Source organism: Halyomorpha halys, unplaced genomic scaffold, assembly GCF_000696795.3.
Source record: "Halyomorpha halys isolate HHAL.00 unplaced genomic scaffold, Hhal_1.1 Scaffold124.1, whole genome shotgun sequence".
NCBI lineage: Eukaryota > Metazoa > Arthropoda > Insecta > Hemiptera > Pentatomidae > Halyomorpha > Halyomorpha halys.
The window spans coordinates 576,330-583,703 of record NW_027111282.1 but is presented as its reverse complement, the minus strand read 5'-3'; the positions used below and the strand labels follow the sequence as shown (position 1 = coordinate 583,703).

Sequence of the window (7,374 nt, the reverse complement as noted above, 5' to 3'; positions counted from 1 at the left end):
AAAAAAAATGTTATCTTTCTATTATATTGTATCATATCAAAAAAATGTAATTTATAAATTTATATATGTCCGATCACGGATTGATCAGTATGCTGTGTAATGTAGCAACCCGATGTATTTGGGCAGCATGATTGAATAAATTTCTTTCTCTGTGTTTAAATAAATTTAAAAAAATAAGTTAAAAAAACTTTCTTTTGTCTGATTTGTTCCTCCCTACCTCTAGATTACTTTTTTTGATTGATTTATTGATTGATAGATATTACAATCTGCCACACAGTTGTGGGCAATAGGTAATAGTGATGAATGATCTCATACATGCTAAAATAAAAAAATAAATAAATAAAATAAAACAAAAAAAATAAATAAAAAAATTATTAAAAAAAAAAAAACTCTCTGAAAATATATACAAACAAATGAATAAACAAGATGAACGAACATTCTAGATTACTTTAACTCTTATTAATTTGGACTATCTGTTAATTGAATTATTTCTCTGATCCCTTGGGTTTCGAACTATTGAGACTGTACTTTATTACAGGGCTAATGTTCACAAAAAATGTAAGGTGAAAAAAGGTAACCCTAACATATTAGGGTCTCTTCATAACATTTCGAGGGTTCTGAAATGATTTTATGGAAAAAAAAAATGATTTTATGATCGCGCCACTGAATTATTCAAACTTTTCGGATTTCAAGCATACTGGGGTCCCTTTTTATGTTTTCGGAGGTACTGAAAATAAAAATAGAATCGATTTTGTGACCTCGCGCTTGTGAATCGATTTATTTCAAGCATATCGGGGTCCCTTTTTATGTTTTCGGAGGTGCTGAAAATGGAAATAAAATCGATTTTGTGATCTCGCGCTTGCATATCGATTTATTTTAACTTTTCGGATTTCAAGCATATTGGGGTCCTGTAGTATGTTAACAGGGATGCTAAAAATAAAAATTAAATCCATTTCATGATCGCGTACTTGCGTTTCGATTTAACCTAAGGATTTCTGAAATATTAGGGTCCCGTTATATGTTTTGAAAGTTACTATATTTTTTTTTTCATTTTCTACACATCTGAACAAATATAAAGATAGACACATGTTAGAAATCCGAAAAGTTAAAACAAATCAATACACAAGAGCGTGGTCATAAAATCGATATTATTTTCATTTTCAGCACCTCCAAAAACATATTAAGGGGCCCCTGTATGTTAGAAATCTGAAAAGTTAAAATAAATCAATAAGCGCGTTATCGTAATATCGATTATTTTTTTCATTATCAGTATCTCTGAAATTAATCGATTGACCTGAGAAAACATAAACTTGGCCATATGTCAGAAAAGTTAAAATGAACCTTGTACTTTGATTTTTGTATTATAATATTATTTTTTAGTGTAAACTAAAGATAGAACTAACTAAGTATTAGTTTTAGTTATGGCCTATCAATTCATAATTAAATGTTAGTTGCTAATTTCAGATCATGGCTAATTTTTTTTAATAATTTATTTATTGATATTTACAACTGTATACATATATACACATCAAGTAAATTTGCTGTAAGTGATATTATGACATGATAAAAACATGTGGAGAATCTACCCATTGATAGAACTCCAAAAACATTTCTAAAGGAGAAGATCTCGAGGCCATCTTCTTTTCAGACGTCTAGGAGGATTATTAGGTAGTGAAGGAGAAGCCAGGGTAGAAACGGAAGGTTTGAGTTGGTTTGGGTGGTTGGGAAGTTTATTATGGAAGGATTGGTATCTGGTATTGGCCAAATCGGCAACATAGGGGACATTGAGGTCCTGATGAATGATTTGATTTGTGACAAAGTAAGGAGCATTAAGGATTTTACGAAGGATTTTTTGGCTAATTTAGTTCCAAGAGTTAACCAACAGCCAACAGCTAACAACTAACCAGTTAGTTTTAGTTCTCATTGCAACTACAGCTAATTGTTCTTTAGTTTTTAGTTGAAGTTATAGTTAACCTTTACCCAACTTTGATATACACAGTATAGTATTTCAGTTCTTAATGAAAGGCGTGTGAGCGTTTCAACGATGGGCTCGAGTGCCACAGTGGGAGAACTTTACTGTAAACTGGAATACTTTATTTTTTTTTATACACAACACGGATAGTTAACAACTATCTAGCTGGAAAAATATGTTCGATGTAACAGTTTTTGAATGTTTGTTTTCGGCAGAATAATGTTGATTGTGTCCTGATAAATCTGTTCATGTCAGTTTTAGTTGTCTCCGACTTTGGAAGTTTGTGGTGGATTGCGAAGTCTGTGACAACTAAAACTGGCAGAAATACATTTATAAGGATACAAACAACATTATTTTATTGAAAAGAAATGCTTCATCTGACATTTTTCCAGCAATAATTCAAGAATTGGCCAACTCGGTATTTTTTATTTAGATCAACACTTAAATAATACTGTATAATATTGTCAAATTAGGGATGTAAATGTCGGATTTGTACTTTTTTTTTTTACTTATTATTTCAATATAAATTTACATTTAAATTCACTTTTTAATTGGTAACACTATAATTACTGCAGAAACTCTGGTGGGATTTAACAGTGAAATTTTTCTAGGTCTTTCTTATTATGAAACTATTATAATAATGTTATGTTATTTTTACATTTTAAAAAAATTATCTCAAATCATAAAATATATTAAATTGAAAAGTATCGTCATTTTCATAAAATAAAAATTATAAGTATGTATTAAATTTGCTCCTTTTCGAATTGACTTTTCTTTTTTTTTTTATTTGTGACAGACAATTAACAAATGTTATTATCTTAATTACTCCATAAATATTTATTATCTTATATTTATATTAGTTATACATAGTTATTGCTTGCTCAAAATTCCTTTTTTTTGTACTTTTATTAAACCATCTATAGGACATTTCAGATACGTATTCTACATCCAGTTTCTGTTTTCTTGGGTTTCGTTAGCGTGAAAAATCAAATAGGACACGATTTTATATTTTTCCTCTAGAAATAATAGCTAAATAAAATAATAAATCAGTTTTGAAATATTACTTGGCTGGCTTTGGATAAATGGAATAAGTATCCCTAATTAACTCTTTTTAATTTCACTCATTCTTTTGTACTTAAAATGAAATTTTTGGGTAATTGAATCTCTGGATGGATTTAAGCAAATAGAAAAATTGAGCATACTTCTTCAAATGCAAGTATAATTGTTCAATAGCTACGTTTCAAGTTCTATAAAGAATTGATACATAGGTGAAAGCAAATAATATCGTAATAGTTCAGATATTGTAGTGAATATGAATTTCATTTTGCTATTAAAAAAAAAAAATGAGATTAATTTTTTTTTTATTACTCACAAAAAACTCCATATCTACTAAAAAAAATTAATATGTTCTTAGGGACTCTTAGAATCTAGAAACAGGGGAAATGGAAAAAATAAACAGATCTCTATGCTAAAACTAAAAAACATAATATTATCAAATTAACTGAAATAAGTTTGGATTGAAATTTCATTTCAAAACACTACTTCGTTGAATGATATTTGAAAACTTTCACGAGTGTTTTTTTTTTTTTACTTCATGAGTATTTTTTCCATCTCAAATATGTCTATATTTCAAATAAATAATGTTTTAATTTTTTTTTACATGGTATGTTTGTAGAATACAACGAATCTGATAATATTTCATTATTATATGAATAAACAATATTATATTTTTTTAAAAAAATTGCTGATAAAGTACTTTTTAACGCATTTTATAATTAAGATTTATTATTTCTAATAAAATATAATGTTTATTTTCTTCGAATAGCATTAAAATGAAACCAGAGACAATGCTATAGGATAGATTGAAGGCGAGATATTAGTGAATGTCCAGTTCTCACTGTGGATCGTCCCAGTGTGAGGCAAGTGAACCATGTAATCTTTTCTGCATCAACGCCATATATTCTAAGAGAATCGGAGAATCTAGAAACAAGCTTTTGAACATTTTGGTTGAAACCTAATAAACTTTTAAATTCGAAACACTACTTCTTCGAATGACATATAAAAAGTTCTAAGAAAGTGTTATTTTCTCCCTCATAAATTATGCATATATATATCACTGTACTATCGATCCCTTGTACGGCTCTCAGAAGCGATGAATTTTGATGAATGAGGTATCAAACAAAAGGGAATCTCATGGAGAAGAGACGAATTGCCATTTCATTCAAAGTATTGAGTTTTAAAGATCTTGACGCGATCATCAATACCCAAATACGTTTCCTCAGAACGTAGATTGTGCCGTGTGTTTTAAGGTCCAAAAAGTTTTTGCGCTTTTGAGATAGCGCACGAATTAGGCACGGATCAAATCTCATTCGAGGATAACAGCAAGGCAAAGTCATGGGATACGTACGGTAAGATTTTATTGTTTATGGCTCAAATTATTCAATTAGATACCGTGAATGGTTTGAAACAAGTCTAGTTCAAAATACTGATTGTATCAAATTTGTTTAATCTGTCCATCTGTACTCATATAAAATATTTTTAACTTAAAACTAATCTATATGTTTTATTTCTTAAATTAAACAGTGATATCCCAAGAATGTTTAGAACAATTTGAGCTAAAAATATTGAAAAAATATGTTTAGTTTGTATGTTTCTGAATATGTAACCTTTTTTTGTTTGCGAAAAGTTCTTCCAATTTTCATGTCCCAAATTATTCAAGCGCAGTTTCACATCATAGATTCGTTCCAACACTAAAATATATTCTCATTACGGCCTAGCTATGAGGTTTCGGCTAGTACAATTCAGGTTTATATAAGTATATAAAATATAAGTTTACGGATAGCTGATTTGTGACTGAAAACTGAAGTGATATTTTCCTGTGGAACTTATTACGTAATCTGTTACCCAAAGATAGTTGTTATAAAGTATGCATCTTTAATAATTATGTATGTTGAATAGAGTTTTTTGATAATATTATATTGTTTATAAAAATGAGCTTGATATCGTTTATATTTGGCAACTGGGATGTCAGGTAGAAACTTTACGAGTGGATTATGTAGTTCTTTCCTTTATGCTGCACCTATTTGGGCCACGAAGCACATAAAGAAATACTACAAGCGAATACTGTGTTTACTAAGAAATACCCCACACTTTATGGTAAGAGTATAAGTGGTACCCATTTCTGTGGGATATCACGTTTTAAAGAAAACGTTTTCCTGGTTAATTAAAATAACATGAGTTGTACTCGCTTCGTGAAACAATGTTATTTAAAGCTATTGCAGCTAGACAGTAACAGCCGGTCGAACTTGCAATTTGTAACGCAGATTAGAACAATATTGGAGAGCTTCGGAAAGTTTGACCCGATAATATTTAATGATCCGGTAAGTATCAGAATTAGAATGTGGGAGATCTTGGATAGATACAGGGAATATGTCTTGAAGATAAAGACCTCTCATTATTACGAGAATCGATCTATAACCCATGGTACGGTAGAGTCTTCATTAAAACGGATGCTCCTCAAAGTTGCCTAAAAATCAGCTGAATAGCTTACTTAAGAATAATTGTCCAGCTACGACTCTCCGATAAATATGCAATAACTCTAAGTTTTGGTTCACACAAACTTTTTTTTTTTTTATTTATTTATTGATATTTACAACTGTATAAAAAATACAACATTTAAATTTGATCATAATGACATAATGATATGATACAGGATGTAGAGAAACTACCCAGTAGTAGAACTCTAAAAACAGTTTACAATATAAGGTCACGAGGCCATCTTCTTTTCAGGCGCCTCTGAGGATTGCCAGGAATGGAAGGTTAGAAACTAGTGGGTTTGGGTGGTTAGGGAGTTTATTATGGAAGGAATAATATCGGGTTCGGGCTAGATCGGTTACATAAGGAACATTTAGGTCTTAATGGATGATTTTATTTGAGACAAAGTAAGGAGCATTGAGGATTTTGGATTGTAAAGATTGGATACGAGAGGAATTCGAAGGTTTAGTGGAGCCCCAAAGCCACACAAACTTAGCTATGTCCAGCTTGGGTTGGAACGGCGTTGGAGATTTTTTTCCATTTTTTGACTAACTGCCCAGCGAATCCTGACTACCGAATCCGATACATGCCAAAATTAATCAACACTAAGCAAAATCAGTTCTATTAATTTCTGTCTGTACCCTCCCGTTTGGATCTTAAACTTCTTTTTATATGTGTAACACAAAACCTTTTGCTTAGAGCTGGATACCAACCTCCACAATAGGATGTATTGTTTTTTATTTTACTATTATTAAATTGAAACTGACTTTTTTGTTTTATTCTAACGAATGTAGATAGCCCAGTTTGGGTATATTGTTTGTTATTAGTTTATATAAATGACCTTTAACTCATCATTTTTATAAAATTACTACAACTGATTATTTACAATGCGTATTTTACAGGCTAACTCTATTTGTACGGGTTGGGATGCCCCAGAAACAAATAAATAAATAATAATTATTATTATCATTTATATTTCCCATGAATTAAAGAGAAGAAGGAAACATATCCAACGCAAGAGTAAACTAATATGTATTTAAAAAACAATTAAAATCTGTACCGCTTCAACCCATAAACTGTCAATGGTGCAGTACTTTTGTAAGGAAGTACTGTTCCTAAACCAACGGTTGTGCAAAGAGGTGATTTGCTCAGAATCACGCTCGACCGCCAAATTTTTACCCAATTTGAGAGGCTGGGAAGACCCCAAGGAGGAGTTGACTCACGGCTGCAGTGTAATAGAAAACAAATTTACCATGTATCTATTTCAAATAAATAATATTTATAAAAATATTATTTTAGTTTCTTTTCTATTAATGTTTTATAGTTTTATTTTTCATTTATTTAACATTATGAATCTGATAATATTATATTGCCTTATTAAGTCCAGCCCTTCTTGTGGTAGTCCCACTTTGAAGCCAGCGAATGAAGTAATATTGTTTGAATTAAAGCGCGGACTTAGACATTGATTATTGTTTACTTGATAATAGCGATACGAAATTATTTTCCATCTCAAATAAAACATTTAAGGACCTTTCAGCGTTCAAATAATGATTTCGACATACTCTCTAATCAAAAATAATCCCATTAACTTCTTAATAATAACGATAAAAACACTGATTTTTTTCTGGCAAACCCACATTTTAAAATATTATTTACTTATTCAAGTTTTGTCTCCAAATCATGAATTCACCGCAGTTCCTTTCCACCCTTGTAGTTTTACCTTACATTTAATTTTATCAATATATAAATCCAACTTATCTATTTTTTTCTCCTATAGTTTTTCATAAAATTTTGTATTGCCCCTTTTGTCAATGTCACTTTTGATCAGCACCTCTCTTGGAATAACCATATTTCCCAAATCACACGCA

General features: G+C 30.3%; 1 protein-coding gene across 5 annotated transcripts in view; it reads right to left on the bottom strand.

Moving 5' to 3' along the window:
- The window catches only part of Ih (hyperpolarization activated cyclic nucleotide gated potassium channel Ih), a 734,518-nt gene that overhangs the window by 681,526 nt on the left and 45,618 nt on the right, over nt 1-7,374 (bottom strand). The gene's annotated exons all lie outside the window — the stretch shown is intronic.